At 38.8% G+C, this 22,603-nt stretch overlaps 1 long non-coding RNA gene and 1 pseudogene across 2 annotated transcripts in view; one reads left to right on the forward strand and one right to left on the reverse strand.

Moving 5' to 3' along the window:
• The first annotated feature begins 11,344 nt into the window (after positions 1-11,344).
• The window catches only part of LOC308194983 (protein transport protein Sec24D-like), a 52,640-nt pseudogene continuing 41,381 nt past the window's right edge, over positions 11,345-22,603 (forward strand). The window contains exons 1-5 of the transcript XR_013956132.1: positions 11,345-11,730; positions 14,775-14,969; positions 16,912-17,038; positions 19,099-19,247; positions 21,331-21,598. The product of XR_013956132.1 is annotated as a protein transport protein Sec24D-like (transcript). The remainder of the gene's footprint in view (positions 11,731-14,774; positions 14,970-16,911; positions 17,039-19,098; positions 19,248-21,330; positions 21,599-22,603) is intronic.
• The window catches only part of LOC308194988, a 46,345-nt gene continuing 45,119 nt past the window's right edge, over positions 21,378-22,603 (reverse strand). Inside the window, exon 2 of the long non-coding RNA XR_013951119.1 lies at positions 21,378-21,619. This is a non-coding gene — a long non-coding RNA (uncharacterized lncRNA). The remainder of the gene's footprint in view (positions 21,620-22,603) is intronic.

Here is a 22,603-nt window from a genome sequence, read left to right on the forward strand (position 1 = left end):
TGTCCATATAGATTCTTACGATAATAATCATTTATGATTCTGAACAGTTTTACTATCAGTGGATTTACCTAAAATCTAATGTATATCAACCAGTTCTGTCTTCTGGATTCAGAAGACATTCCAGCAACATGAAAAGAAATAAGACGTATGCTACGTTTCATTCCACAATAAAAGAGAAGCTGTCATTTCAGCTACAGTTTCCTACAAAATTACCCTAGGTCTGTGGATTCTTTAAAAATGCAAACCTTTCCACCCATTCCTTAGTAATGAGAAATAGAGAGAGGGAAAGAGGATATCATGATCTCTAATTTATAGGCAGCATTTTAGTGCTGTAAATACCTGAATGGTAAGGTTTTCTCCTTTTTAACATTTCATTCTTTTCCTATCTGATTCTTTTCACATAAAATCAACATAGGCTAGTTCCCTAAAAATGTCCATTCTAACAACTTTCAAGTAGATTCTAACTGTATCATCTGTAAATAATTTAATAAACTACACAATTTATTGTAGTATGTGATTTTAGCCAAATGAGAGAATCAGCAGGGAAAAAAGAGAAGAAAAGAAAAGAAAAGAAAAGAAAAGAAAAGAAAAGAAAAGAAAAGAAAAGAAAAGAAAAGAAAAGAAAAGAAAAGAAAAGAAAAGAAAAGAAAAGAAAAGAAAAGAAAAGAAAAGAAAAGAAAAGAAAAGAAAAGAAAAGAAAAGAAAAGAAAAGAAAAGAAAAGAAAAGAAAAGAAAAGAAAAGAAAAGAAAAGAAAAGAAAAGAAAAGAAAAGAAAAGAAAAGAAAAAAGAAAAGAAAAGAAAAGAAAAGAAAAGAAAAGAAAAGAAAAGAAAAGAAAAGAAAAGAAAAGAAAAGAAAAGAAAAGAAAAGAAAAGAAAAGAAAAGAAAAGAAAAGAAAAGAAAAGAAAAGAAAAGAAAAGAAAAGAAAAGAAAAGAAAAGAAAAGAAAAGAAAAGAAAAGAAAAGAAAAAAGAAAAGAAACATTGTCAGTGCTTTTTGTTTTGTTTTCTTAATTACACAGGGAAAAAAAATACATAGTTTAATGGAACAAAAGATAAAATCACAGCCATACCACTTGAGAAAACAGTCTCTTCCAAAATGAATTGAAAATGGCGTCATCTAACAGATCCCTTCAAATGAGATTTTAAAATAAAGTGGTTTCTGCAAACTAAGAGTAGTGTAAGGCAATGCAGTCTACGTTATTATCCTGAATCACTGCCTAATAACATTTCTTGTTTAGTAGTAATACAATTAAGTAGTTGTGTAAAATAAAAGCAAATTCTGAATGCAAAGATAAATTCCATTTTCCGCAAACCTTGTAGAAGTCGAAAAAATATTCTGCTTAATTCCTAGGCTTAATTTTTATTCTACTGACTTCAGAAGAAACAAGAAACAGAGCCACATGGAAAGGATTTAATTTTTAGAAAAAGATTTAAATGATGGACAAAGTGAATGAAATATGTTGAAGGAAGGTTTAAGCTGCACAGTGCTAGCAAACTTTCATTAAAGCTGATTGCTCCTCATTTTCCCCCCATCAAGTTTCTCTTGTCCTACAAGAAAATATAATAGAATCCAGATGTTTGATGGCATGAGGAACTTAGCTGTGCACTGCAAGATAAATAGGGTTTGCTGACTGAAAGTACAGACATGTAAAGGTACAGTAAAACAGCAATACCAAGCTCTTAGTGAGTAGAAAAGAAATAAAAGATAAAACAATAACATACTTATTAGATACCTTTAAGGCCAGACTGGAAAGCCCTGCCCATGCTCGTAAGAGGCCTGAGCATTTTCTCATTGGTAAAGGTAAAGGCTTCAAATTTTAATCCCTAATGTGGATTATTAAGCTAGATATTGTGTAGTGGTTGGAATTTCACAACTATTCCTTTGTTGTTGTCGTTGTTTCCCCAGTTTGAAGAATGGCAAATGAAGTACAGTAGAAGAAGCAGAGAAATGTCCTGAATCTGACTCTGGTGTGAAAAAACACTTTCTCAGAAACATTAAGTAAATGTGATGATGATTTAAAACCTGAGATAATTCTTCTTCTAAACTGAAGTACATGGGGTTGCACCGTCACTTTCTGAAAAGCTGTAAGTCTGCAATCTGCCAAGTGTAAGGGGCAATGCTGAACAGTTCTCAGCCACACTTCCCTCAAAGGCGGAAAAATAATCAGTTATTGTTCTGTGCTGGAAACAAATTACCTCAACTCCACACCAGCTCAGCTAAGGTTAACGAAGTTTTAGATACTGAGGAAGGGTCAAACCTTTGCCTGTTTATCTTTCCACTACCTCTTTGTTCCCTGTATTTTTCTTAGTGGAATGAGTAATAGTAACTCTAGCCACAAGAAGAACTTTATTAATGTAGATAGCCCATGCAGAGGAGTAAGAACTCTGTTCCTCTTGGTGGTAGACTTCACCATAGTCACAATCATGCATTTTGTTATTGAGTTAATGTAAAACTGTGAACTGATTGCATACACAGTTAATGCCAGACATTGTTGAGAAGTGTGTTAGATCACACTCGTAGCATTTATGGATGGTTCACTAAGAAGACAACATAAGTCAACTGAGTTCAGCTGCAGATAGAAAGTTGTCCATGCAACTACCAGGAGGTTTTTCTCTAAGCAATTATGTTAGTGGGAGTCATTCTTGTTGCAATAGTATTATTATTATGGTTTTAGGAGCAATTGTGAAAAAAAAAAAACAACAAAAATACGGCTTGGTCCTACAAACTAGAAACTAAGTTAATATCCTTGAGTATTACTGATTGATAACACAGTGAGTAGAAATTCATACAGAGAGAGCTCCCTTGTAACTCTGCAATTCACCATGCCAGGATGCAGATCAGTGAAGATCTGCTTTCTAAGTTTATGCATAGGTGGCAATATGCCACAGACTCTCTATAGTCAAAGACTGGTCACCATTAAATACAGTGAATAAAGATGTATTGATAACTTGAGTTTGGAGAACATATCTCTGATGTTTGTTTGGTCTTTGTCCTACCTGTTCCTACCCCAAGCCACTTCCAGATACTCAGGAAGTATATTCTTGAACTGCTGATGGAAGAGAAGCAGACATTTCTTGTTTTTGTTTTTCCTGGCCTAATAAGGTCTTTTGAGAAGACTTTTGAGCCTCCAGGTGTATGCACGGGGCCTCACCATGTCCCAGCGGCACACTACAATAGGAGCCAGATTTCCTTTCCTACTTTCTGCCACTCACTTGTGTTGTCCAGGCAATTTGGAAGTACAGGTGGTCTTGAGGAACCCAAAGGGCCTTGGGAAAGGAAGGAGCTGTTTAGAAATATATAGAAAGACAAGGATTTTTGAATATACAGAAGAATCATCAAGCAAAATAGCTACAAAGGCCCCTCAAGATTTCGTTGTGAGTCAAAAGTAAAACACATTCACTGCAAGACTTGTGAACATGGACAAAATTTCTGCAACATAGGAGTAACATTTTAGTTAATGTTGAAGTAAGGGTTTGGGCTAGAATTTGTGTTTCCAGGTATCATTCCACTGTTTTTTAGTTATCACTATATTTTAATAAGGAAGAACTCTTTTTCTCCTGGGATTTGGGGATACTCTTAAGTGCCTATCTCTATTTCATTTTGACTCTCAGGAGATGGGATGACTACATTTTGGCTAGAGTAGTTGGGAAAATCCTGATAAAAGATTCTAAATCAAAAAGAAAACTATCTGTGGTATTTTCTTACTGGTTTTGGCAGGGAAAAGTTGCATCATGTTCTTTTTAATAGTTTACAGGAATCAAAACTGTATGTTCTGTGCAAAAGCTTCTTGGTCTTGAATAGAACTCTTATGTAAGTAGATGTTCTGTGTTTATCTGAATTCCTCAACTCTGCCATAATGCTTTACCCTGTTCTTTGAATTGTCATTTAAAGATAGGAGTTAATTAATACAGCATCTTTTGTCTATCAATTCACCTTAGGCAGTCAGCTTTTCTAATCTCCCTTCTTCCTACTGAAAAGAACCCACTGCAAACATTTCATGCCTACTTTTGGACTAAACAAAAATATCATACTGAACTTTTCTGATGTACTACAGTGGCATAAATCAAGAGTAACCATATTGCATTCAGTTGGAAAATAGATTTTAATCATAGCTGAGCTAAGAATTCGGCCCTAGTGGTGTATTTGAAATGATGAAAACTTTGCACTGAAGATTGAAAAGATCTTGAAGATTTAACATCAATTTGATGAATATTCACCTGCATTAAATTTCATTTTCTTTTGAAACTTGTTTCATGTTAGCCAGCATAAAAGTGATTAATTCCCTTTGACTAGTTGCTTTTAAAAAGCACAATGAATAATTACATGTATTGCTCAAGTCTAGCATAAAAATCAACAATTTTTGCATTGCAGTGTAAATCAGGCATTGCTGAAAGGCTTCCACTTGAAAGGCTCACCGGATTGAATTTATCAGTACTAAAAATAAGAATAGGAGAAGCAGAGGAACGATTGTGTTATAACGCAGTATGGGCCTCAGGAAATATGAGTTCCGTTTTTACACTTGCAAATTTACATTTAAGTTTTGGTCTGGACCTTTAAAATGGGGAAAATACCTAATCCACGGTATAAACTTGAGCAATCTGTTTGAACTTCTGAACATCTCAGTGGGTGGTTCGATAATTTGTGTCCTTCTGTAGTACCCCATTCTTCCTTCTTTCCTCTGCACAAACTAGGCTGTAAGCTTTGTAAGGCAGTTTCTAACAGGACTTTACAAATACAGTGAAGTATTTTGTTTGGTGTCTGCCCCAGTGAGTCTGATGTTTGTGGTTCAAACTAGAGCATCTAGCAAGAGGACTGTTCATAAAGAGTTGCCACGGCATCAAGTTCTATCTGCATAAGGCTACCAGCATTTCTTTCTCTGTCTCTGGATGGTTCTGGTTAGATTTTTACCAGAGAAACAATAACAACAAATAGGATACAACAAAGACCCTCACGCATGAAATCTTACCCCCATGCAAATAACTGCAATAGATAAAAAGCAATCCTTCATTCCTGGCTATATGAACAAGAATTCCAGCTCTCTGCTTTGATAACTAACTCCTTGCCAAATGGAGCACATTAGAAAAAAAAATGTCCTCCAAAATCACCTTGATGTTTAACTCCTGCTGATCCTTTCCTGTGGTGCTGCATCTTCTTGCCAGAAACCAGTTTCCAGACTTCTCAGCTCCTTCAGTCTTTACAAAGGCTTCTGCTTTTGGTGCTAATCTACCGCTTAACTGGTATTGGCATGGATTTGCTGGCTTTCCAGACAACTGCCAACATCTGCAAATCCTGGACAACTGTTTTTTGTGTACCCACAGAGCAAATCTAGTATGCATGCTGCGAGACCTACTGTAATGTAGAATGTTGGTCCTGTCCTTTCTTATTTTATGCCAGCAGCATCTCCTACCCCTTTGTTGGATCTATCGTATACGGATAATGTGACAGATTTGTTTATTTAATTCTGATTTTCTTTGATTTAATTCTGAAGTGGGTTTGTTGGTTTATTTTTGGTGACAGGAAAAGAATCAAATAGTTGATATGAGAGGTATCTAAATGTCCCCCAAACAGTATTTTGAAAAATAAATACTCTTGTAAAAAATACTGATATTTGTTACAAATGACAGATCAATTTCCTTTACTGCTGTCTAGTACCTATATTATTTTTCAATGCTCGGGTAGAAGATTTTTTGCTCCTATATTAATAGTGGTGTAAAGCAGAAAGACAGTGAATGTGAGTGAGAATAAACACAAAAGCATTGGCATCTTAGGTGCTTTCCTAGTGATTTTGAAAAGCTGTCTTTCTTATACAATATATTCAGTCAACAGTTATGTCAGTACATTCAGCAGTAGTGTCAGTACTAACAAATAGAAATGAACTTAACACTGTTGGTGATACCAACTGAGCAGAGAAACGGAATTACCTAAGTTTCTGTAGGCAATTGATTATATGTAACAAATATGACTTACTAATAACAGTAGAAATATACTCGGTTTCCTTTTTATGACAGTACACTTATTAGAGTATTCTTTCTAGCAATACTCCACTAACACATCAGAAATTTTATACATGGGCAGGAAACAAAATGAAAGCCAATGGAAGTAAAGCTAATTCAGATGCTTTTGAATGTAAAAGTGAAATGTATCTAAGTTTGAGAAATTCCATACATTCATCAGGCAGACAGGGAGAGGATCACATAACTTTCTGCTGTCCTTTCTCAGACTGTCACTGATGGCTTAATGTTTATTCACAGTGCTTCATATATCATACATTATTCATCGGATTTTAATGAGAAGTTCTCTGTTTTTTATGTTAGAGTTTGTTATGTAGCAATTACAGCAGGGTAATCAAGTCTTGAGTTCTTTTCTTTAAGATCTAGTACTGCGATCTTCCACTTTCATGCATCTTAGACAGTACTAAATTAATTAAAAATTATAATTGAAATTCTCCAACTGAAACATCACAGCAGTTTTCTCAGAACACTGAATCTATCTCCTGTAAATGTTCCAGATCGAGTTGCAAGAATGCTGATTTCATTAGAAAACCAAAATAGCAACAGCCAGGGGAAGGAGAGGAGCCTTGCAGGTTTCAGATACTGAAAAATCAAGAGGCCCGAACTAGCCAGAAAATCCTGGCTAAAAGGCTGCTAAAGAAGCAGCCACAGTGAGTTTTCTAAAGCATGTGCACTTTTGTAATGTTTGACTTGAACAGAACTGGTGGACCTTAGAGCATTTTATAATTATTTCTATCTTACTGAGTTTCAGAGAAAGTGGTTTTAGGTCATAGAGACCAAGCTAACAAGAAATCACAAACTTGGCTTTAAGGCAAGTGCCCTATTACCAAGACCCAGAGTGAGTCTCCTAGGTAAATAATAGCATTAAATACTTGCATATCGTGTTTTGCCTGTAAGCATAATTTTATATTTTGCAAATATGCCAGTAAGCTTTATCAACACTCTTTGAAGTAAGCAAGAATTGGATTGTCCTCTGTAATGGTTGATTTTTGTCCTCTGTTGGGGGGAGCCAGGGACCGTGAAGACAAAAGGGTCTGTCACTGGGGATTGACCAGTTGCCAGTGACATTTAAAGAGGGTTGGGACTGGGAGGGAATGACACACTCCCAGTCCTTCCTCTCCTCTGCCAATGCAGAGTATAAGAAATGCAGCCATTTCTAGGGTGGAACAATGCAGCTGCTCAAAGGCAACCAGCAATTGTACAAGTGCAACAAAATTGCACAGTTTACAATAGGAAACAGAGAGTAATATTCAGTTTAAATGAATTTGCAGAAGAATTCAAATAGACAGACTATAATTTTATCACTTGGAATTTCAGCAAGGTGCTGGGATTTACACTTTTATTCATCTAAAATATTTGGGAAACTATAATGAATGTCAGGACCTTTTATTCTGAAAGCAGCCTGAGGTAGAACAGCCTTGACCACTGTGGAGCAGTAGGTCTGTACTTAGTGGGAAGGAAAAGGGAGAATTGCTTGCACGATCCATGTGCTCAGCAATTCTTAACTGTGTCTCAGTGGCCCCTCTGGCCAGACGTGATTTTGGTTTTGGGTACTCTGACCAACTGCTTCTTTAGTGTCTGATATTGCAGAAAAAAGGGTAAGGAATTTTCTTCCTTTACTGTGGCCCCATGAAATAGGACTAATAGACAGTGGATAGTCACTGTAGGAAGTACCTAACTAACACCAGTTGTTTAGGAGAAAATTATGTAGCAACGAATGTATGCCCAGCATTTTAACACTACTGAATTATTTTCCCTATATAACAGCAGCTAGATCAGTATAATATTCTAAAAACCCTTTGCTGTCTGTGTTTTTATTTTATATAGGGCTGTGTTTAAAGGCTGTAATCCAATAATATTTTCTGACTGCCACTGAGATTATTTAACAAAGAGATCAGTATTCACTTCTGTTGTAACCCTATATATGTTTTTAGTGTGCTTGGTTTTTTATATTAGAAATGCAACTGAGTCACAACACTGATCCGTTTCTTCTTTCGGTAGGGTGCTGTTTCCTGAAATATTACATCTTTCCTTTTTCTCACATTTTTTTAGGCTAACCTCATCATCACACTTTTTTTCTTTCCTGAAAAAAAAAAAAAAACAAACATGGTCCCTTCCATATTTGATTGTTTTTTAAAGTTTTCTTTTGTTTTAAACAAAAACGCAACCTTTGTAAATATGCATTTTCATTTTGCTTGCGAAGTGCTTTACAGCAAACCATAAATTGTTCTCCATAGATCTTAACTATATAGAAGACAAAACATTAGAGAAGATATTTGAGTATATGTAAGCAACACAGGAAAAATAAAGGCAACTTTATATGTAAATAGCTTTAGGACCCTTCTGATGTTATCAAAACCAAACCTGTTGTTATGTCTACAGGACATACAAATGAAATTAAGAGGAGAAAAAAAAACATTATCAAAACCAACAAAAAGTCTTCTAGTATGTAGAACCTTTGGAGTTGTTTGAACTATTCCTTGTGATGAAATAGTCTTTTCTTTAAATAACATACCCAATATTGTCTACATCTTCCCTTACAGAATAGTTTAGAATATATTTGATAGATAATATTTCATCTAGCACTGAACTGCAGATACTTGTCTTGTCACAGCTATATGTTAACGCAATCAATGTTAACTGTTGCAAAATTTGTAGTATAGCTATCACCAGGAGAGATAACATGTCTGTATCTCATGCATCACAGTACTGTTCTCAGTCTTCCTGGCAGCTTGTGCTAAGGGTGTATTTTAAAGATATTCTCTAAATGAAAAGGTTAGGTAAGGATTTAGTTTTCCCTGAAACATTCATTATCTTAATGCAGTGTGCTATGACATAGAGATACGGAGTTCTGCACAGTTTGTCTGTGAGGGGCTTCTGTAGGCCACTGGTAGTTATTTCAGGGAATAGATCAATCCCAAATAATTATTAATCCCAAATAATTCTCCTATGAAGAAAAGCTGAGAGAGCTGGGGCTGTTCAGCCTAAAGAAGAGAAGGCTCCAGTGATGGAGAGCAACTTTTTGCTCAGTCAGATAATGACAGGACAAGGGGGAATAGTTTTAAACTAAAAGAGAGGAGATTTAGATTAGATGTTAGGAGGAAATTCTTCACTCACAGGGTGGTGAGGCACTGGCACAGGTTGCCCAGAGAAGCTGTGGATGCCCCATCCCTGGAGGTGTTCAAGGCCAGGCTGGACAAGGCCTTGGGCAACCTTATCTAGTGGGTGGTGTCCCTGCCTATGGCAGGGGGGTTGGAACTGGATGGCCTTTGAGGTCCCTTCCAACCCAAGCTGTTCTATGGCTCTATGAATTAAAGTCATTACGTCATTCCCCTTCCCCCTCCCAAAAAAGAAAAAAAAAAGAAAAGAAAAAAGAAAAAAAGGTCTCTGAAAGATTTGAGTTACTCTTCTTTGGGTTCTGAGTTAGTTTGTTTGGGTTCTGTAACCAGTATCTCCCAAGGTGATGGAAGACTGTTTTCTTTGTTTCAGAACTAATAAAAAAAAAAATCTGAAAACTTTAAATTAGAGATTTCGGTGGCAGAGGATTTGTTATTTTTTTAATTGGGATGAAAAAAAGCATCTAGATTTAGACAAATTCCTCTACTGACTTCACCAACGCTAACTCCAAATTAGGTCTTAAGTAAATCAAGTTAGTTCTCAGTAGTGTTGTATAGGTACAACTTCAGGATGAACCGACTTTTTAACCTACAAGATCTTCATTACTGATGATGATAGAGAAGAAATCAGTCTGATTCATAGATTTTATGGTAAAGTTTAATTAAAACTTTTAACTAAATTAAATTTAAACTAAATTAACTAAATTAAATTAAAACATTTAACTAAAATGAAGTGGCAACAGTTTAGTGATATTGCAACGTCATTTTTATGAAATTACTTTCCAGATCAGTAACGCACTTAAATCTTTAATGATTTCCACATTTTTGAAATTGATGACGTTGAATAACTTTCAGTGTTTATAGGTGGAAACTGCAGATAAATATTACTCATAGCTTCAAAACATCAGGACCATGACATGCTGGGTACATTTTGTTTCAGCATTCCACACTAATGGCAGATGGAAGCCAAGCTGTGACCTCCAAAAAAGAGGTGTTTTGATCCATTTCCAGAACTGGCCTGAAATGGGGGAAGAACGGGCAATGGCATAGCTTCTGTATATGATCTGTTGCTGATCTCCTCTTTCAGCTTCACTAGAGCTGATTTCAGGGAGGAGAAATCTGATAGTAAGTATTCAGTGGCCAAGTAAGTGCAAGGCTCTTCTGTGCTGAATTATCCACAGCTGCTTACTGTTAATAGCTGCAAGCTAGACACAACAGGGCTGGCGGGACAAGTGACTTGCCAGTCTCCACAGCAAAATAGGGGATGTCCAAACTTAGCGTTGTTATTTTCCTCTCAGTGGCATGGTATTTCAAAACAATTCTGTGTAACTGAAGGTGATTGTATGCGTCCATATAACCAGCAAAAGAGCGAGGGACAACGGGTGAAACGGCAGCGCGACGATGAAAGGCATCGCTTTGCATCTTGCTTATGAAAGAGTCACTGATACTCCGCAGCCAAAACCACATGCAGTTTAACTGATGCTTGTCACCTCCTGGACCAAGTTTTCCGTTCTGGTTAGACAAGAGTGAGAGATTGGAAAAGTTTGAGCAGAATATCCAACAGCATTAATTCCAGTAACATCTAGAAAATCAGTTTATGCTATTCAGTGGTGAGTCCAGCCCTGGAGAGCAAGTACAAAGCCTCATTGGGACTCGTTCTTGCCTCTTTGTGTTGCCTATGGAGGCTTCTTCCAAGTCTGTCATGTAAAGGATGCCCCTCTATTTTTGCCATCTATTTCAAAGACGTTATTTTTCCATAATTATTTTGTATAGTAATGAATGTTTTTGACAATCTTGTCTCACTACTGAGATTTAGCTCCATATAAAGCTATTCAATCCCAAAACGTACTTGCAAAAGCCTTAATGAGGTTGTAGAACAGACACTAAGGATGAGGCCTATGAAGCCTGAACTCCATGTAGACTTGAATTCTGAAGCTGTCTTTTAATTGAATGACTTTTTGTTTTTCTTTTGCTAATTGTCTGCCTTTTTTTTTTTTTTTTTTTAACCTCAGCACCATGAAGATTGCTCGTTTTTTTGACTGGAAAGAACAGGCAAACTTCACCAGCACATCTTCCTTGTGTTACTCCCGTGTTTCTACTTTGTTAATTAGAAAACCACTGATTCTGTGCTGTAACCAAGGCAGTGTTTTTAATTGTGCTCGGACAGTAACTCAAACCAGAGCAGGCAAACAGGTAAGGTACCTGTGTCGTGTTTCACTCTGGATATACAGGAGGCATAATTTTGTGTCTCTAAATACATGCATACGTATTGCCGCAGATGGACATTTTAAAAGCACACGTGAGGAAAAGTGCTTGCATTTTTAGTGCTTGTCTGTGTTTAAAGAGGAATCGTGTCCCCGTACAGCAGGACAATGCCGAATCAGAGCCCCCGTCCCACTGCCACAGCCCCCCCACAGCTCCCCCCATCCGGCCGCAGCGGGCCGGGCTCTGCTGCGCGCACTGCGCAGGCGCAGCCGGCGGGGCCGGGCGCGCTCCCGGCGGCGGAGGGGGGGGGAGCGGCGGCGGCGCGCGCGGGTTCGGACGTGGCACTCGGCTGAGCGGCGGCGCGCGCGGGCGTGCGGGGGCTGCACGCGGCGCCCAGGTAACGGCCCTAACGGTCCTAACGGCCGCGCGGGGGGGCAAGGGGAGGGGGGGGGCTGCGGTGAGTGCCCGCACGGGTGCCGGGGCCGGAGGGGGGCGGTGGCGGCGCGCAGGTGCCGGGCGGGTCCCGAGCGGGGCTCGGGGAACTTAAGTCTGTGCTTTGCGAGGTTCCTCCAGGTGTGTGCTATAGGAGTAAAGAGTGAGGGTGCGGCTGTGTGCCGTCCTGGTCCTGCCTCTGTGTGGGTGTGGAGGTACGCATGGCAAACGCTGTTTGCCCAGCGGAGGTTGCAGCATGCCCTGGGGAGGGATAGCACCGCTTCCTAGGTGCATCGTCACGGTGCCTCTGCAGAAATACAGAGCTAATAGCTCTATTTCGGGTACCGGACAGCGTGGCCTTTTATTTTTAACTCTGTTGTCCTGCCTCTGTGTGCACACGAGGGGATTTTACAGTTTCACAGAGATAGCGGGGCAGTGGAGTGCGGTGTAGGTACAGCAGTCCTCTGAGGAATGCTGCCAACCTGTGCTGGGGTAGCAGTAAGTTGTGGAGAGGTGTTTGCGTCAGTGCTGTTCTTCAGGCCATGGGGTGTAAGGTTACTTGGCGTTGAGGAAGACAAAATCTTATTTTGTCCTTTTATGTAATGACACTGTAGTAAACAAACCCGGGGGAAGCTCTCAGTGTAGTTGATCCTCTGATCTTTCTCATGCCATTTCCAGAATGAATCCGTATGTCTCTTGTCAGAACCTGATCACTAAAATCTTAAGGGATCTGCTTCTATTGGTACCTCGGATGTTGTCTCCAAACCAGTTGCATTGCGTGTTTCTATATGTATGTATCTGAGAAGGGATTAAATATGCTCAGTGCTAAGTAGAATCTGGAACTGTGTTGGATAAGCTTGCGTTGCCCTCCCTGTGTGTGGTTCAGAGTTCCTGTCTCTCTCCAGCACAACCTCTGTGTGTTTGTGGTGCCTGTGGGAAGTTCGACGTGGCAAGACTTTGTGTGGCTGTGTGTGAGGAAGCTGTGGGGGGAGTCGTTTCCCATGGATGCTGTCACAGTTAAAGGTGTTGGCTGCTGCAGCTGCCTCAAAGTGCAAATCTCTTCCTTTTTATATATTTAAAATACATATGCATTTATACCAGTGTGTAGGTTGTGTAGGTAATTTGGTGCTGATTTACTGTTTTGGAGTAAAAGACTCACACTGTCATGTCTCTTCTGATGGGGGCAAGGGAGGGAAGAAAGTATGGCTGGCAGCAAAAAGTCCCTCTGTGTAAATATTTTTCCCCTTTTCCTATGCTTACCTTCTTAACTAAGAAATGGGAGAAACCCCCTAAGCTTGCCCACCCAAAGCAGATTAATGCTTCAGTCAAGAAATCTTACGGCACTCTGAGGAGTGTGTGGCTTCGTGCCACGAGCAGTGTGTGAGGAGGGCTGGGCCTTGCACCCAGCTCCAAGTAGCTTCTTGTCTGACATGACAGATCAGTAAAACTTTCTTTTTTTTTTTTCAGAAATGTATGTTTAATAAGAGAAGCCAAGAGGTGGGTTTTGTGATGAGCATAGCTTTTCTGTACTGAAATGTGTCAGTGCAGCGTGAATTTGTCTATTTTGTGGTTTCGTAGGTGTGTCTGATTTAGATGGTACCTTCATGCGTGCTGCTGGATTGCAGTTCCTGATCCAGTCTGCATCACCTCATGCTGCAATCCAAGGAATGTGAAATATAGGTGGCTGGCAAAGCTATTTCAAAGGAACGTTTAGCATATGAAATGCTGGTTTAGGTAATGGATCTCTAGTTCTTTGGGGATGCCCTAGTTGGGGCTTCACAGAAGCACCAAATGCTCGCTCAGATCCTCATCATTTCTCAAAACACTTTTAATTTGGTTTTAAAGAAAGCTAGTGGAATTCCGGTTTTCTTAAATTCAACATGCAATCAAAAGTGAAGAATCTTTCTTACTTACAAAAGTGAAAGTTGGCAATCAAGGCTGCAGAGTGTACAACGTCAGTTACTTTTCAGATCCCTTGGTTGAAAGTGCTCTGTATTTGAAAACTGGTCATGTAAAATACAGTCATCTGGTTTAGCAGTGTAGCATTCATCAGATGTTTATGGTTTCTGAAAGTTTCCTAGAAGTATCTTGGAATATCAGGAAAGAGATTAAATGTCTTGTGAATGTCCTCATCATCAGAAAACTTCTTTTGATTGCTTTTAGTCAAATTCTGGTGTTTTATTGTGTTTTATTGTTGTTCTTTTTTTTTTTTTCTTTCTCTGAAAACAACAGAATCAAGATGTGAAAGCTTAGGTAAAAGATGCCTGGTAACAGTTTGGACAGCGTATAGTACTGCTGAGGCCGTACTGCCCTCAGAGAACAGCCTCTCACTTGTGGAATGCCTTGTGCTCCATTTCATCACACTACAGAGTCCTTTAGTGTAAAAGCCTGCTCAGGTCTGGGCCAGTAATGTGGAAGACAGCTGGAAATAGGTTCTCTGTCCATCCTGTAATTTATTCACAGTTTTACCAGCACTGAAAGCAAGCTTTTACTCACTTGCTGGGAGTAGGGATGATGTAGAAGGTTTGATGAGGAGCTGGTGCTATGTTCCATACCCCATCTAAAACGAGTCTGCTGGCATTGGAGAAGGATTTGCTAGGAGTTCTGTTCTCTAGTCACTCTGCTTTTCCTGATTTTTTCAAAGTACCTGGTATCTGGCATGTGGGACTTACTGTCTATTTTGCGGGTGTAGCAGAAGTCTAGTTTTTCCCTGTGAAGAGAACAATTTGAGATGTTTTCTTCCACCTATACATCCTTTAGTTACAGTTTTTCTCTTGCTTGGGAGAGGTGAATCCTGTTCAGATAAATTCAGTGAATTGTTTGAATTTAGGCAGTGATAAGGAAAGTAACCAACCAGTTGCAGTCAAATAAAAGCATCGTTTTCCCCTGACCTCCAAATCCATTTTTACCTCCAGGTTTGTTTTAGGTCTTTTTGGAAGCGTAATTCTCAGCCTTTTAAAATGTCCAAAGAATGAAGAGTAGTAGCAGGTGTCTCTTTGTCTTTTGCAGATCATTAAGGAGGACGCCATACTTGGAGTAAGAATATTGTCATCATGAGTCAACAAGGTTATGTTGCAGCTCCTCTGTATTCCCAATACCAGCCAAGAGTGCGAGGCTTTTCTACAAGTTTTGGACCACCTAATTCTTCACTTCATTATGGGCATTAGGGCAATCCTAACTCCTCATAAGCAGCGCCTCAACCAGGTATGAAATTGGCTTAAAATATGTTTTCAGTCTGCTTTTTTGTGATGTTTTTTTGTATCTCTTTTGGTGTTTTGCATCTCTTCATCATACTTATGTCAACACACGGTGCTCAGCTATACGCTGCTGATGCATAAGGATCCTGCCCCGGCTTTGCTTGTGTTACTGTTTGTGCCCAGGTGTTGACGTAAGATGCCCGGTAGTGGGATTCTGACCTCTGAGTGTGAATTCCATTGTCCGGGAAGCAGTAGGCACCAGTGCTCAACGCTGTGCTGTGATTAACCTAATACAGGTGTTAATACAGACAACAACAACAAAATTCTGGGAATAAAGAAATGTTTCTCAACTCCTGTGTGTTAATGGCAAGCAAGGTTTTCAGAAATGGGTTGTATTCTTTGCAGTAGGACCTGTGTCCAACCAGGTTCCTGAGCGTAAATGTGCTTATAAATACAGGTTGATGTTTTACTGCTTAAGCTTGCTTGCTTGGTGACATGTTTGGATAATGCTCGGTAAGTGGAGCCCATCTGCTTTCTGACCACTTAGGGGATGGTTACTTTCCATGAGGAAAGGGAACTTGGGTAGCTTTTACATGCAGATGGCTTGTTTGCTGTTTACAAATGAAATCATGTTACAGATAATATAATTTGACATCCAAAAGATAAACTGGACTGTTACTGTCTCTCCTTTCTGTTTCATTCATTTTAACTTGGTATGTGGCTTCAGATTTTTCAAGAAGTATAATAAGTGAGACTATGGTGGCTGAGATCTTAAAAACAAAACATCAACAAAAGAAATTTGAGAGCATAGAACTGAAGCCCATTTTGCTGGTCTAATTTCAGTGAACTGGTCTAATTTCAGCGAACTCTAGGCATACTAAACTTGTGAATCGGAACGGTGGGAAATATCCCAAAAGTAAGATTCCCTCTTCCTTCATTAAGTCTATTAACACACCTAGGAAAAATAGGGAGGAAAGAGAGGGATCACTTCAATATGACTTCACAGAGGAAAATGACAGTTAAGATAGTAAAGATGTCTGAATTACTTTTTTAATACCAGTCAGATTATGGTAACTTATGTTAAACTCAATATTTGTGATTGGGTAGGGTAATAACAGAACCAAATATCCAACTGCTTGTTTGTTGTTTTTTTTTTTGTTTTATATATAAAATATTCTTTTTAAAGACAGCAGGAGTTGTTACTTTAACCCAATGCTAAATGTAGTCAGAATTACTTCTGGTAATTGGCTTATTAGAATGCTAGGAAAAAATACCAGTTTAGGTGCCAAACAAATTTTTGATGTTAGATTAATTTAAATGAAAATAATTCAGGAAATAAAGATTGAAAAACTGTTTATTCAACAGTGGTTCTTACATAAATTATAATCCCTTTATAGTTGATGTTCTAGATCTGAATTAACCCTTCTTAGCATAGATTTACCGGACCTGCATATGGAAGCAGCATTGGTGTTGTGTTTTTGTGGTTTTCTTTTTTTTTAAGATTGTTCCAAACTTTCTGACGAGGTCTCTGAAAGCAAAGGGATCTCATGCTTCTCCCTACAAAAGTAAGCAGGTGATAGGGAACTTCAGTATCCCAAATCGGACTGGAGGGTCTGTTTCTCCATTCTTGATTCTTCCTTACTGTCCCTCTTGGCTTCTTTTGCTGGAAAGTTGCCAACTACTGGTTGGTTCCTTTTTTGCTGTCTTTTTCATATCTGCTTCTATAGCTGACCAAAAATCTTTCCTTTCTTACAGAAAGGCTGAGGTTAGAAGGGACCTTTGGGGGTCATCTTGTCCCGTTCCCCCCCCCCCCCCCCCCCCACTCAAGTAGGGCCACCTGGAGCTGCTATTCTTATTGTTAGAGCAGGGCTGTACACTTGTAATTTTTGATGATCATGTGCTTTTTTTTTTTTAAGGATTCTTACATAAAAGTGCTTCTTGTCTGGCAGGTATGTCAAAATCAACTGTGCCTCTTGGATCTTTTGCTCCCGTTGGGCCTCCACCACCTGGTACACATCAGTTCAGCCAGACCAACTTCCAGAACGGGCTCAGTGCAGCAGGACAGCCAACGCACAGGTGACTTTCAAGAACTAATACATGAGATCTATCTAAGTTATTTGACCTCTCTTTGGCTGTTTCACTGGCATTTAAGTATGTCATCCCTTTTATCTTCAGCAGTTCTGACCTACTCCAGTTCTGAACTGGATCTTCTAGTTCAGTTCTCTGTGATGTCAAGCTGCTAGATCATGCAGTATAATCTATAATCTCATCAATTCAATTTCTAGAACAAGTCAGGTCTTTATCGTGAGTTGTTTGTTTTATTTTTAACTATTATTTCTGCTTGAACCTTAGACTCATTGCTTAAAAGCAGCAGTTAGGTGTTATATTGAAGTGCTCTTCAGGGAGCACTTATAAGTTGGTTTTTTTTTAGTTATTTTCAGATTTCTTAATTCTCCTTTGTTGTGAGGTACCAAGAAGTTGTTATTTAAAAATTAATAGTTGCTGGTGAGTTTTGACTAGAAGCTGGTACATGTCTATATAGCTGTAGGTTTTTTCCCCTCTCTTGCCTTTGCTTCATTGCTGTGGGATCACAGCCAAGGATCTGTAGGGTACTTTAAAGACATCTTATAATGCAGGTTTGGTATAATTTTTCAGATGGATGACTGTTGCTCTTTTGCTTGGTCAGTTAGTCTGAGATTAATCATGAAGAATTTAAGTGTTGTTTTCCTGCCTCCAGAACTTACAGGAAGAAGTGAAGGAGATAGGAGTGGGGGAGGGAGAAAACTAGGGACAGGTTGAAGCTGTAAAAATGAATCTTGGAAAAATTATGGTATGAGGGGATGAAAGGATAGGGTGGACAAGCTTGATTACAGAGTGGTTGTATTGCAGGGTGGGTTGTAAGTGCGTAAATGCATGTAACTCTTAATTCTGTCAATTGTTAATTATTTTGCTGATCTCCCATGAGTGACAAAATTAGAGTTTGTGTACCTATAGCTGTTTTAGCTTTAGTGAACTTAATTTCATGTAACAACATTCTTGTTTCAGTTGACTGAAGCTTTACTCTGTTTCTGTGCTTGTTTAGTTGTGGTGAAGTTATCTGTGTTCAGGTAAAGCCATGCATATGTTTTATGAGGCATCAGAATAGGAAAGCCTGTTGTCTGTGTGTTACAACTGTGTAAAGAGGACTCACAGAGACTGGTCATCTGTTGTTTTTTAAAAAAAAAAAAAGTGTACAAATGGACAGGGAGAAGCAGTGGTTGTTCTGAAAACAAGGAAAATGAAAGTCAAGGTGACATGACCAGCCCAGCAAAATACTGATTCTCTTCCCTAAGTTTTGGTCACTGTCCTGACAGCTACACGCCTGTTGTTTTTACCTGATTTTGGTTTTACCTGATCTTGTTTTATTCCTGAACTGCTGAGAGCTGCTATTCTGGGAAAGGAAATCTTATCAAAATTTCAAGGAAAGTAAATTCTTCTCTTGATATACCTAGGACTATCCTCAGTTTTTAAAATGGTTGTAGATAAAACAATGTAGATATCTGGGAGATAGCCTGAGATCTCATTTGATCAGAATGAAATAGTGCCACGTGTTACCTCTTCCTTTTTTTCAGTTCTTTCTCTTGCCTTTATGCTTTCCTGTGTCTGGTAACCATGGAGCAGTTTTTCCCCACCTTCATCCTCCTCTTCCCTCTATAACTGATAAGTCCTTAACAGTTTCTCTGTCCATTGCCCTCTCTTTGCAGATATTCTCTGAATACTCTTCATTCATCCCTGATAGGGGAGCTTCCTTCATAAGCATGGAAAGGGGATGGAGGGATGTGCTAAGTTCAGAAGCTTCAGTTTCTTAATCTTCAAGCTTTCATATAGTCTCTGTCTCTTCTCCATGGAATACTCAAGCTTCTTTGTTTCTAATAAGTATACAAACAAACACGTTCGAAAAAATGCATTCTCTCTTTGTGCTTCATGACTATTTTAACAAAAATATACTTTTTCTGAGCAGAACATGACAATTCTCTGGAAAGTTTGTTCAACCTAATTAATTGTTTCAGCACCACCCTCGAGAAGGTATTGGACCTTCTGGGATTATGACTGGTTGATGTAGTTCCTTGCATAACCGCACTCATTTTTCCCTTCAGGTTTTAAGGCCCTCCACCTCCAAACAATACAGGACCTTTCTATCCTCCCTACAGTCATCAGTCACAGCCAGCCTACCCAAATACTGCATCCACTTCATCTACAACACAATTTGCTAACCAGCTCAACAGCATGCAGATAAATAGCTACGGTAATCATTTTTATCTGTTTGACTTTTTCCTGAGTTAAAGCTATTAAGTCTATAATAATTAGAAACTTAATGAACTTGTATACAAGCAGATATTCTTTCCCACTATCACTTGCTCAAGTTCTTACATTTTTATTCTCATCCTGTTTTTTAATCAGTGTTCTTGAGTTAGTTCTGAACCAAAATTTGTTGAACCTTCCATACATGTTGGTTACCTTATCTGTTATTTCTCATTATTTGTTGATGCTGGCAGCGACAGCCAAGACACGATCAATAATATACAGGCATTGTTTTGTTTTTCTCAGCTTTTTATAGTTTCTCTCTTATCTTATTCTTTTTTGCCCAAAACTTAGTTTTGTTTTTCAAAAAAAACTTAGTTTAGTTTTTCATCTAAATTTTGTTTGCATTTAATTTGGGGTTAAAACTAAAACATGGGGCAAAGATGTGATCATGTGATTCTTCCACATAAATTGCTTCCCATCAGTAATTTTCTGTCTGGCTATATCTGCTTTTTCTGAGTATTTCCTGGTCAAATTTACCATTTGACTGGAAAGCAGTGGAATTTAGTTAGCATCTTGTCTCTCTGTGGCCAGGGCATTTATGAGGATGAGTTTGCTAAACTAAGGTCATTTTAGTGGCTGATATCATCGTAAGATATGTGTAAAGATGAACTTTTCAGTTCAGGCTGCACTGATGCTATATCATTGTTCCTTCTCTGACTTGACAGGTTACTAACTTGAGTTTAATGAAAGTTGTGTAACTGCCAGGGGTCTGACTCTCCATTTGCACAATGGCTTGTGAAAACTTGGTTCTTCACCTTAGAAAAAATAACTTTGACTTGAATTCAGTCTTGGTGTACTGAACTGCAAGTGCACAATTAAGTCAGATAGTTCTATACAGGATGAAATGTGGCCCAGCACCTCTACAGCAGCACTTCATATTCAGCTGTTTCAGCACTTCATATGCAGCAACTCATGTTATTTAGAGCAAAAAGAATTATTTTTCTTCCTGCCTTTGTTACGTTGCCTCCAGCAACAATTTTGTAACGTTCTTGCTTATCTTGTTACATGCGGGAATGTTGAGATACCCTTCAGAGCACTGAAGACATGGGGTCTTTATAGTTATGCCCCTATGTTGGGTTTTATTCTTCTGATTTTTGCTTAGAGGTACGGCTAAGTTGGTGTAACTTGACCGAGCACTGAAATTCATGGCTTGTTATGCTGCTGGATCAATGTTTGTGTGTACCAGTGGAGAACCTGAGCATGGTTTGCATGTGACACTTTTTTCAGTTCACAAGTCTGACAGAAGATACATTTTAGTATTTGTTTATTAACATTAGTCCTTTTGCTCCAAACCTAATTTGCTATTTTTTTTAGCATTCTTGAAAATTAATTTGACATAGGTCTTTTGGGGGATGTTTGACTAAAAATGCAGGTTTTGTAAAGTAAAGAACACGTACAGATTTTAAGTCTCAAAAAGAAAACCACTTGCAGGGTCGTCTTAATTCTAATTGGAATCTGGATCTTACAAACAACAAACTATTCCTCATCAGTGTGTGCAAAATAATTTCCACACATTTCATCTTTTAACATCAAAACCAGAAGTTGGTTGTAAAACAGATTGAGTGGGTTTAACTTTCATTAGTTTGTCATGGTGAAATGGGAAGACCAAACAAACAAAAAAAATACTACATAAGAGAAATTGATTATTAAGCCAAAAGGAATGTTGTTTCACATTAAGAATTTAAATATTATATCAAAAGCCAATAGTGATTTATGTGTATTCTCTTCAAGAATTATTGAAGGCTGGCCTCCTTCTCCCTTTCCCCACCCACCCCAGCTGTAGGGTTTTATTGAAAATAGAGCTGAAGGAAATAAAATTGAACATCTGAGTCAGTTCATACTTCAACTGTGAGGTCTGATTTGTTTTATGAACAGACATTCATGATCTGCTTAATGAAGCATGTCAGTATGTAACTCAATATTCCTTGTATGTTACAAATATATGGAGTAAAAATAGAATGTCATTCACACAGAGTTAGTACGTTGTCATTTTTGACTCATTTGATAAATAATTTCGTGCTCAGGTCCTGGCACTACTCCGAGCTCTCATACATCTTCTGGGCATCCAGCATCTTTTCAGTGTCCACAGCCAACACCTCCAACGCAGCAGCAAATGGCCTTGCCACCTGGATCACAGGTTCCTCCACCAGCAAATAATTTGTGGCCTTTGTGCTCAGCCTTCGTTGCCTACTATGGCCAGACAAGATGGGATCCCTGGATCTGGTTCCCCAAATCCTAACTTGCAACAGCTTCCACGACAGCCTCCAGGGCCTGGATATCGTCCTCAGCAAGGTAAAGAATGATGTTTGGTATCTAATTGAAAACAAACAAACAAATGTATTGAGAATCACTGGTGGAACTGCGACCACTCACAACTGATGTTCTGCTGCCTTGGAAAAATGAAAATTTAACCGCCTTTTTGTAGAATGGAAGTTGTTATTGCCTGTCAGTGCATTCAAGGTAGGATATAGTTTTGCTCAAAAGTTCATCGCTCTATTGAGAACTTAACAAGAAAAAGGAGATTGATTTGTATCAGAAACAATGTGTGTTTAGTATTGGGTAAGGGTACAACATGTTGTAGAAAGGAGTCATATACTCCTTTTTAGATACTCCTCTTTACTATAGCAATAAAGATTTGTAATTGAATACAAAGAGTGTGCTTTAATCTTACCTGTCACAAGTGAGTAAAACAGCTGGCTTTTTAATTGTCTAACTAGGCTGGTTTGCATTGACTGATGTTAATAGGGAGATTCTCACAGATGCAACTGGAACACTGGAATCAAGGGCTACAAGCTTTACAGAAGAGACAGGCAGGAAAGGAGGGGCAGGGATGTTGAGAAATGGATAGGTTGCACAGAGCTGGCTCTGAGAAACAGCCACAGACGGGCTGAAAGCATGTGGGTAAAGGTTAAGGACCAGACCCATAAAGGACACCTTGTGGTTGGCATCTCCTACAGACTGCCTGATCAAAGGGAGCCTGCTGATGAGGCCTTCCTGCTTCAGCTGCAACAAGCATCATACACACAGGCACCTGTCCTGATGGGTGGCTGCTTCAACCACCTGGATTTCTGCTGGGAAAGCCACACAGCAGGCTGTAAGTTATCCAGGAGATTCCTGGAGTGCATTGAGGATAATTTCCTCGTCCAGGTATTAGGCAACCCAACCTGAGAAGTGTTACTGGACCTGGTGCTCACCAATGCAGATGAACCTGTTAAAGATGTTAAAGGGATTATTAATAAATTAATATAGATATTAAGGGATTATGGAGGTAACTGGCCAGAAAAGAAAGGCCAAGAA

The sequence above is a fragment of the Anser brachyrhynchus genome, assembly GCF_964034855.1.
Source record: "Anser brachyrhynchus genome assembly, chromosome: 4".
NCBI lineage: Eukaryota > Metazoa > Chordata > Aves > Anseriformes > Anatidae > Anser > Anser brachyrhynchus.